This window comes from Cyprinodon tularosa, unplaced genomic scaffold (genome assembly GCF_016077235.1).
Source record: "Cyprinodon tularosa strain WSP-4 unplaced genomic scaffold, ASM1607723v1 ctg246, whole genome shotgun sequence".
Taxonomy (NCBI): Eukaryota; Metazoa; Chordata; class Actinopteri; order Cyprinodontiformes; family Cyprinodontidae; genus Cyprinodon; species Cyprinodon tularosa.
Window position 1 is genome coordinate 67309 of NW_024038913.1, and position 10351 is coordinate 77659.

Here is a 10351-nt window from a genome sequence, read left to right on the forward strand (position 1 = left end):
ATAGTAATCATTTTGATTTAGGTCAATAGATATGAGGCTGTGTTCTTTTTCAAGCAGCAGATCTGTGTTGCTGTTTTGTCTGGAGGGCATATTCTTCGAAAGCATATAACAGGGAGGGTCCCAGCGTAACTTTCCTTTTCTAATCCGGCGCCACAATTAACTTATAACCTCTCACTTTCGCTTTAAATTTGGGGTCTTAAAAAATGACTCACTCAAACGACATAAGTCATCGCTGTGATTTTGTCTTTCTCATCACTGCGGGCAGTTCATCAAATTGAACTGGGTGTGTTACATTTTCAAAGCATTATTAATACTTTTATGTCGGATTCTAAAAGTGCAAAAAATAAGGGGTTTTAACATCTAAATGAAAAACAAAAGACAACCAAGGATGAAAAAGAAACTTTTATTTACTACACATCAGAAAAGACCTGCTTTAATGACCAAAAATCTGAGAATTTCGGTATCTGATTGTGTAACACAAGCAATAACAGGAAGTAGAAGGTTAACTTGGTTGAGCAACTTTAACAATATCAATAAAAAACATGAGTCAAGTTACGTAGGTGCTGTAGTTTAAATATAAAACACAACAGGCTAAAAAAAAAATGAAAAGTGTACCGCAAATATGTCTCAAAGCAATAAAAGGAATCTACGCCTTTCATCATAAAAAATGCAGTTACATGGACGTCATGAAGATATTTTAAGTACATCCCGGTGAGTCATCAATAAAAATACATATAATGTGTGCTGCACAGGAACACACTGCAGCACTAAATGTCATACATTCGTTGAGTATCAGCTGATCTGTCGGTGGAATTTTACTATGTACAATGTACTGTGTGTAAAAAAAGTCAGGTCCAAATAATAAATAGCTTCAGCATAAATATATATATTCATAAAATATAAAGTCAATATATCAAGATTTTGAAAAAAATGGTGGGGTTTATTATATTTTTCTAGAAAAAGAATATGTTATTTGCCAATATTTGTAGCAATCAAATATAACGCAAAAATAAAGTCAAGAAATCAAATCTAAATAATTTAGTAAGGCTGTATCACCAAACTAAAGGACAGAGGTGAGTAAAAAGAAAAGAAAAACAAAAATTCTTCTACTTCCTCAGTGTTACAGCTTTCTCTCTGCTCATTGTACTGGATTAGCATAAATAGTTATTTAAAAAAAAGCAGCCATAAGGCACAATAAAACAAGAAACCGATTTGTAGTGATAATGTGAATCCCCTGAGATTCATAAAAGTTTTTTTTCTTGAAGATAAATTATTAAGCTACAATTTGAGAAAAAATGGATCCTTCTCCAACAATGGACTTCTCTGAAGTTGAGTTGAGCTGCTTTTTCCAAACTACTTTAAACATCTACCCTCTCATTTTTAAACAGTTTAGTGATTTGCTAATTTAATCCAAAAAACAGAAAAAACTTAATCTTAAGAAATCAATACACACTAAACTCTTGTTTAATTGGAGAAGGGCTTTTGTAGAGGGAAGGGTCCAGATGAGCTACAACTTTAGTGATTGCAGCCAAACCATGTCCAGATGGGTCACCTCTTCTCTGATGTCAACACATCCAGGTGGTTCAATAGTGATCTCCAACTTATCCCCTGCTGCCAGACGTAACACTTTGCTGAGCAGGCCTGTGCTGTTTGATTTAATGCTAGTCCAATCCTTTTGCTTGTTTGCCAAAACGAGGGCCACATTGTGTAACACGACTTGGTCGCTGCATGAAGACAATGTTACCCGAAGATTCAGGATATAGTTTCCGTCCTTAATTATCCTGAGAGGTTTTTCTGATATAAGAGTCGAGTTATCTTGTTTCATGGTCCATTCAATGGTTTTCTGGGGTCCCTTTAAATCTGTGGTAGGAGAGGAAAAAGTTGTTAAATGGAAATGTGCCTTTTTTATGACTGAATTGTATGAAAATAGAAATAATTGTAGTGGCAGTAATGCGGTACAACATTTCACACAAATAAAAAGATTTACCTTTAGCTTGAAGGTTGAGTAATTCACTGGAGCACTGTTAAACAAAAAGAGGAATTAGAGTCAAGAGCTTCATATTCATACTTTACAAACACAGCAGTCCCATTAACTTTTGATTTATTTCATTTACTGATTTGGCCACCACCTACGCCTTCAGACAGAGAACAGAATAGATCTTAAAGAGGAAAATGAAGAGACATCTGTTTAGTTTAGTGACATTTCCCCGAATGTGTCAATGACGTCAACATGCTTCCTCCAAGACATGAGGAGAGTGGTTAGCAGACACAAGTAACGCAGAAAGAAATATAAGTCATTTGAGATCAATCTGCTTGCTCTCTAGGATTTAGGTTTCTGTAACACCTGGGCAACAAATGTTAGAGAAACATGCATAAATAAATTAATAGAAATGATGGTACTTTGATCACTAAGATATTGTATGAAATTCTGAGACTAGAGATCTGAACACAGTGAGGTCAATGGGAGCAAGAGATTGAAAGTGTAATTATCTTACCGCTGGATAGTTTAATGGGGCTGGGCACCCTAGAGTGCAATTGTTCGAAGACTGGAAAAGGAAACAGAAGCACAAAATCCACCCATGATACATGGCACCAGAGGAAGTTACAAAATAGGGTTGGAAATGAAGCTTTTCTTATCTACAGTTGTTAAAACTCCTTAAATGGTACAGTCTAATCTGGCACTGACATGCTTTCAATGTGATAGTTTTCTTTCAAACTGCTAAATAGTTACAGAAGAAATTGTTTGTATCATCTTAGCAAAATGTGCAAATCTTTCTAAGGCTTTATTTTTGTCTGAACTCTGAGAAAAGCTTTGACTACTTGAGTCATGACAGGGGTCTGTAAGCAGTGCGTACCACAGGTGTGTTTCTCCCCAGCTGAGCTACTGCCTAAACCACATGAAAGTACAGAGGCGCCGCTGAGGTACTATGGTACTTCATTGAAATATAAGAAATGTGCCGCTAAAAAGAAATTCAGTTTTTGTGTAACTTGTCGATCCTATATTTTTGCTCTTTACACATAAATAAGAAGCTTGAATAAGAAGGCTCACCTGTCTCAATGAAAGGCTAAGGGTGATGAACACGGGCAGGAGTATGGTGAGAATGCTGATCCAAATCAGGAGGATGTAGACCAGGGGATGCAGGCTCCTCTGTGGCATGGTCCGTCCGATGGCTGCGTTCAGAGCTGTCTGAGCCCGGGGAGCGCAGGAAGACAGATGTTTAGAAGTAACAACTCTACAAGTCCCGAGTTTCCTCTGGTGTGCACCCAAGCAGTACAAGATCGTTTCCTGAGCTCTGAGCGTGATTCGATGAGGATGTTTTATGTTCGGACTGTTCTGCTCTATGTATATGAACAACAAAGAGTGATCCAAATGGTACTTTCCCTTTTGTGTAAGTGAAGGCAGACACAGTAGGCCCAGGTCGTCTCTCTGGGGGCTGGCCCTTTTCTTCCCACTCACCACAAGTCTCACCGAAATGAGGAACAAGACTACCAGGGAGAGAAAAAGAGGAGAAGAATCATGACATTCACTTGAATGAATCATAAAACTTCCTTATTTTTTATGAGAATAATTAAGGATCTTTGAGTGTATATTCCAACTCTGCAAACCATTCCTCTAACATATCTGAAGAGTTTTCCCCAAATATGTACAGATTTCATCAGATTTAGTCAATCTGAATTAGAATTATGGAGTCAGCACCAACATTCCACCATTATCTTTATTTTAGGAATATTTTACTTCAATTATTTATATTTTTTGTAGGAAACATCAACTAGAGAAGTACCCAACACAGCATATTAACATAACAAAAATTACACTGATGCAAAAAATTCTACAAGGAATATCCCATTATCTTTAATATCTGTTTGCATAAATAGATAAAGAGTGAAATCCATATCATATCTCCTGTCTTAGCAGGCTAAATGTCAGACTCAAATAAAGTGAGTAACTAGCAAAATGTCACAACACTGTTTACTATTTGCAACCTGCAAAAGTTCCCATGTACACAAAATTTCTGCTTGAGGTCAGTGCTTGTGGTTTCACTTTCTTTGTTTGTTCTTTGCTCGGGGAAAGTTTTATGGCAGAAAAACAGGATGGGTTCTGGTTCGGGTATGTGTCATCAGACCTGAAGCAGGACCTAAAGACATCAATACACCTAAAGTGACATACATTTACCATTTTTTAATGAACGATCAATAAACACTATAACAGACCATTTACCAGATACTTATTATCCTTACTTTCCAGTATCTAAAAGCTTCTCTGTGCAGCTAAACAATCTTAAAGTTAAACTAAGGTAAATAGAGCTTTTTACATTTTTAATAACAAATAATGTTGTGTGTGAATGAAAAAAACCCAAAACAAAATACGGGTGTAGGTCAGGTTAGGTGCAGCTGTGCATGTCCAGGTCATTTCACATCAATAGACCTCCCTTGTGTTTATGAAAAACAAAATGCAAATCAGGAGAGAAATAAATCTGTCTCAGCAAGTATGAGTAGTTTGGTTTTGCTTACTTCTGCATTTTCAGATGATGTAACTCTTTCCAAACAAAAGCCTTAAATCAAATGGCATTAAACTAAATGAATCATAGTTTCACATGAGAAAAACAGAGATGCAGCGTAATGTCTCACAATAACATAGGAGCCAAACTGTCAGAGTGTGTGAGGATGGACACCTGGGAAATGTGATAATTCATGTTGGAAACAAGGAGTCATGATACAGGTTGGTGGAAAGAAACCCAGCGTGTTACTTTTACAATTTCCAGAGATTCATGTGAATAAAGAAAATAAACCAATAAGAAATACTATGTTTGGGAATGTATTTTGCAGGGAAAGGAAGATTTCAGTCATATCTGATCAATTTTCACTCCGGTGACAGATACTGGTGTGTTACTTCCTCTATATTAATCTCTAAACTCTGATGAATTACAGCCATCTAGAGGATGACAGTCAGAAATGCACAAAGATTCATAATAAATAGCTAGATGAATAGTCAATGTCAGATAATACAGCTGTTCCTTGGTGTTAGACCCCTTTACCAACACATTAGTACATGTAAAAATAAAATAATCCCTATGATTAATTAGTTAGTAGATATAGATTTTCTTTGGAAAGCTTTAGAGGAAAATCAATTGAAAACAAAAAAGAAACATGTAGCTTAAAAAATGTACAATTTAGATTTACAGCATTTTATATAGTTTCAGTTTATCTTCGCAGAATAAATGAAACTTTTGCTAATCAAAGTGTTTACTGCATTTTGTAACTTCGCATTTTTCCATTTATTATCAACCTTTTATATTTTTACTGGACATGATATATAAGAAGCAAGTTCTAACTGAATAATATTTAGAGATAATTTGTAGATGTATTTTTCTTTTATTTTCTCCCGTTAAAGAATTACTATTTATGTGTTTTACCAGAATTTTTAGCAATAAACCCAGACAAAGTGACACATATCCATGAAGTAGAGGAAAGATATTATATGGTTTTAAAAATTGTCAAGAATAAAAATCTAAAGAGTAAAACGCACATTTGTTTTATTTCCCTTTATTCTCAAGTGATTGCATAAAAATTTGCAAAAAAAAAAAAAAATCATCAGAAGGAATCCAATTAGATTAGATAAACTGCAAGTTAGTATAAAACCACATGTTCTGTAGATGCTGCTGAAAGAAAAGAGGCCAGCAGCGCATTACTGTAGGATCAAGCAATATAGGAGAAAGGTCAGGAATTATAGGGCAAGGTTATAAAAAATAGGCTTTAATCATTTATATGTATTTTATTTCTTTCATAAAGTTAATTTTGTGTACATAAGGTACCATTATTCTATTATTATCACTTATTTTCTGTTTAGAACTTTTTTGTCAATCCTACATTTCCTCACCATCTGCACTCACTTTTTGTGTTACCGTACTAGAAGCAGCTGTAATCAGTAAATTTTTTTTACTGCGAAATCAATCCATTCCATCTTATCCCATTCCACATCCATCATTCAAAAATGGTAAGTCTAGCACATCTGCAGATTTACCAAAGACAAGCCTGTCCACCCTAAAGTGACAGGGCAAGCAAGGGCAGCATTAATCAGAGAAAAAAGTGAAGAGACCAATGATAACTCTTGAGAAAGGGCAGGGATTCAAAGTTCAGGTAGGTGAATCAATCAAATGCAACTTTGACGAAATCCGTCAAAGCTGAAAGAAGACGATTTGGTTGAAATAGAGCAAATAAAAACAATAGGAAAAAAAAACTCTGCATAAAACTGTGAACAAACCATTCCAACGATGAAACAATTTCATGCCGTCAGCTTGGATAGAAAAACGGCAGCAAAACGATTAAAGTAAAGAATTCTGGGGAAGGTTCACTTTCCTGCAGGACAATAGCACAAAGCAAAGAGCTACAGCTTTACAGGATTGGTATAGATCAAAGCATAGTGTGTCCAGCCCTAGTTTAAAGGATTGGACAATTCCATACCCTGAGGGCTGATATCCTGCAACATTTGGATTCCTCCTTAGTCCGAAGCATTTGAATCAAATGGCTGAATACCTCCTCAGTACGCAAAGTCATCTTAATCATCTAATTATTTTTTGTAGTGTATTGGAATTCGAATTGCCCGCCCCTGCTCTAAAGCCTGACACAAGCCACGTGTTCTACATCCAGCATTATCCACACCACCAACATATCACCAACTCATGTGTAAAAAGAATATTAAAACAATTGTATGTCAGGTCATTGTGGTTTTTTAAAGAGGATTTTCCCTTGAACTATTTTCTGAAATATTCTGATATGTCTGCTGATATGGTCTTTACCCAGAGTAAAGGGTTGATAAATGTGCCCGAAATACCTCAGCAATGTGCCTTCAGTCACTTTGATTCATTTGAGAAAAAGAAAATCATATGATAGAGCGATGAACACTTACCAAATAAAAACTTGGGTAGATGAGGCTCTTCAATCAAAAAGTGAAAAATCTATTTATTAAATCATAAAATAAAGTTTCAGCTTCTTCTCTCCAGAATCATCCCAAAAGAAATCCTCTGGCGTGGCAGGATGCTGCATCCATATATGTACTTCCACTCAACTTGCCTTCCTTTTTGAGTCAGTTTATAGAAAGGTTCTGTTAATGTATTGGGTGGACCTTTATAATCACACACCAATAAGAACAGCTTCTTCACGTCCATATAGAGTTCAAAGCCAGGCAGCTGACCAAGACAGTCATTTTCTTTGTGACTAATGCTGTAGGAGCGAAAGGAGCATTTATTACCAACAATAACATTCCACTTTTTCTTGTAAAGCACTTTAATATCCTCCTCAGTTTGGGAAATTCTCGCCTATTTTTGCATACCCAAATGGAAAAGCAAATAACTTCGGAACTGTAAGCCCAGATTACATGTGTGATACATTATTTGAAAGCGAACACCTACTTGTCTCTGAATATATACATGACAATTGGATGAGTAAAACACCCATGCTGCATCAAGCCAAAGCTGCATCAAATAGGTGTTGTCTGGGCCTATGTCTGTGTTTGGAGGGGGTCTTGCCCTGTGAGTAATTCAGTGTAGAACTGCCCCCTGCTATAGGAATTATAACTTTGGCTTCACCATAGAACAGGCAGACAATTGGCCGACCTCTGACCTTACAGCTCCACCTAGCACCAAAGTTTTTTTTCTGTCTTATGAAAGCTTGGTTTTAGCACAGAAAATCCTAGCAGGTTAGCTGATGGTTGCCTCTTAAATATCCTTAATGGTGATTCACTCGAAATCCAATGACCTAGTCAAATCCCACAGCTCAATTGAATGAAGACTTTGAGGAAATATTTGGAAACTCATCTCCATAAATGCTCTCTTTAAATCTGACTGGTCAATATCTAGTTCTGAGCAACTCTAAAACTTGCAATTACAGCTAGATGTAATAGTATAAGCATTGACTCGGTGTACATAGCTACACTTTTAAATGCAAGAAAGTTTAAGTTGGTAGCAAAATGAACTTTTATAATTAAACAATTGCGTATCTGTAAACACAATTAAAAATCTAACTTATTTGTTTTGAAGAGAGTATGTTTGTCTGTTCTGTCATTTTATCACCACTAATATATGTATACACAGCTTGGCATTAACTTTTTTGCTTACTGGCCATGGTGGCTATGGATTTTCCAAAGTTATTAGTCACTCAGCATTTTCACTAGCCACAATGTTGTTGTTAGAAAATGCATCCATCTTATGTCACACTTATCCCTGTTGGGGCTGCGAGGGGTGCTGGAGCCTATCTCCAGCTGTCATTGAAAAATTATGTTTAATATAATTAAAGCTGACTGTGCCATGCAAAATACTTACTTATAGATATAGAACTTTTAAAAATGTAAATGTTCCTTGTACACACTCATTAAACTACATATAGTGTTTAACACCACTGATCATTATCAATCAGGTTCAATGTCCAGTGTGCAAAGTAATAAAATGTGTTGTTTCTTATTGCATTTTTTAAATGTTGAAGGGAAGTAGGGTATTTATTTAAAAGATAAACACTAAGCTATTTGAAAAATGCATGTTTGATAATAATTTGATCTACCTGAGAGATAAATATTAATATCAGCAAGATGGAAAATGATTAAAAACATGCATGTAGATGAACTCTATAAAGTAATTTTAAACATTTGGTAATATTTTACTTAAGCCAAAACTACATAAATTAGTGTTATGTTGTCAACTTCAATTGACAGAGGACTCAGTATTCAGGCAAGATAGACAGTGGGATTATTAAAAATTATTTGTCAAAAGGCGGGTCTGCGCTTCAGCAGCTGCAGCAGCTAGAGCGTCATAGGCAGGAAACTCTGGTTTACAAGTTCAGTCCATGCGCGGAGAATGAGGTAGGATCCAACCGGTGGCTGTCAACAAGATGTGGCGGGCAAACAGATCAGAACAGGAACAGGAAGGCTCAAAGACGCAGGAGTCAGACGACAGTTCAGACAAACTGCTCAGAAGGGAACAGGCAGGCTCAGTGGTTAAGACGCAGAACAGATCAATATCAGGTAATCAGAAACACTAAGGAAATACTGAAAACACTCTCACCACTGAGATCAGACGGAACAGCCAGGCTCAGTATTTGAGAGGCAGAACAGGTCAGGATCAGGAAATCAGCAGCACCAAGGAACTCTAAAAACACTCTCACCACTGGCTAGAGAGAACAAGAATAATCTGGCTTGATGATAGGGTGCACAGCACCTTAAATAGAGGCAGGAGCAGGTGGATCATATGAGCAGTGATAAGAAACCTGGCTTGAGTAGACAGGTGAATGAAATGATCAATTAAGCTAGTTATCAATAGGCACCCAGTGGTTGAGGCTTTGCATAAATTAAGTTCAGGGGGACCTATATTAATGCAACAGTTGAAAAGAAAGATAACTATTCTTTTTACATCCCACTTTTTAATTTAAGTGAGATAAGCTCTGTGCATCTGTAACTCATTTTTGATGAGAGGAACAGAGGAGAATTTTTTTATTGTGTTGCGGTGATGCATCAGCAGTGCCCATGTTGAATGGGTTAGAGTATTTTACAGTAAAATAGGGTAGCTGAGCTTTCCTCCCTGTTATTTCAGTAAGGGCAGACAGCGTAAAGGTTTTGCCAAGTGACAAAGTTGCTTGCTGTGATCCCTGAATACCAGAGCGACTCAGTGGCAATGATGCATCAATAAGGAGGAGGAGATGGAGAAATTCTAATCATTCTTCATCATGACATTCAGCAACCTTAAGTAGTTTACATTCTGTTGTCACAAACCCAGTGGAAATCTTGTGTCCATGATACATTTTTGAGGCAAATGAAAGCAGCAGGCGTGCTCCTTCACCATGTTTTCAGCAGGTGGCAGGATAGCTCCAAAAGTCAAGGAAGAAAAAGTGAACATGCATTTGTCATCTCTGATGGATTTATATATGCTGAATCTGGCCTGGCAATCAGACAGAAACCATCAGGTTTTTTCTGAAAATGTAATTAGATCTTTATGCGTCAAAATTCGTATCTCTGAGGATGGGGGGTGTGGGGCTGTATTGATAACCAACAACAAATTATGCAATCTCTTTCTTATATTTTATATAATCTAAAATGGATTACAAAATGCAGTTTTCCAATGATAAACTAAATTTTGGCCTCAATTTTAATATACAGGGTTTAAATAACTGTCAGATTTTTTATTTTCCTCATATTCGGTACATGGACTTCCTCCCACATTCTAAAAACATGAAGTTAACTAACCCTAGAAGGTAGAAATAACCTTTGCACATAGAGTTTTTTTTCTCTCCTCTGAATAGATGCTGTTACTCATATTTATTCTGATGTTTAATTAGTTGAAACATTTAATCCTGACATGGCAGCATG

General features: G+C 36.4%; 1 long non-coding RNA gene across 1 annotated transcript; it reads right to left on the reverse strand.

Annotated features, from left to right (window-relative positions):
* Positions 1–1987: 1987 nt before the first annotated feature.
* LOC119785290 lies at positions 1988–3383 on the reverse strand. Its single transcript, XR_005281025.1, has 3 exons — positions 3050–3383; positions 2496–2546; positions 1988–2021 (listed from the first exon to the last, which is right to left on the reverse strand). It is a non-coding gene; the product is annotated as an uncharacterized LOC119785290 (long non-coding RNA).
* Positions 3384–10351: the final 6968 nt, after the last annotated feature.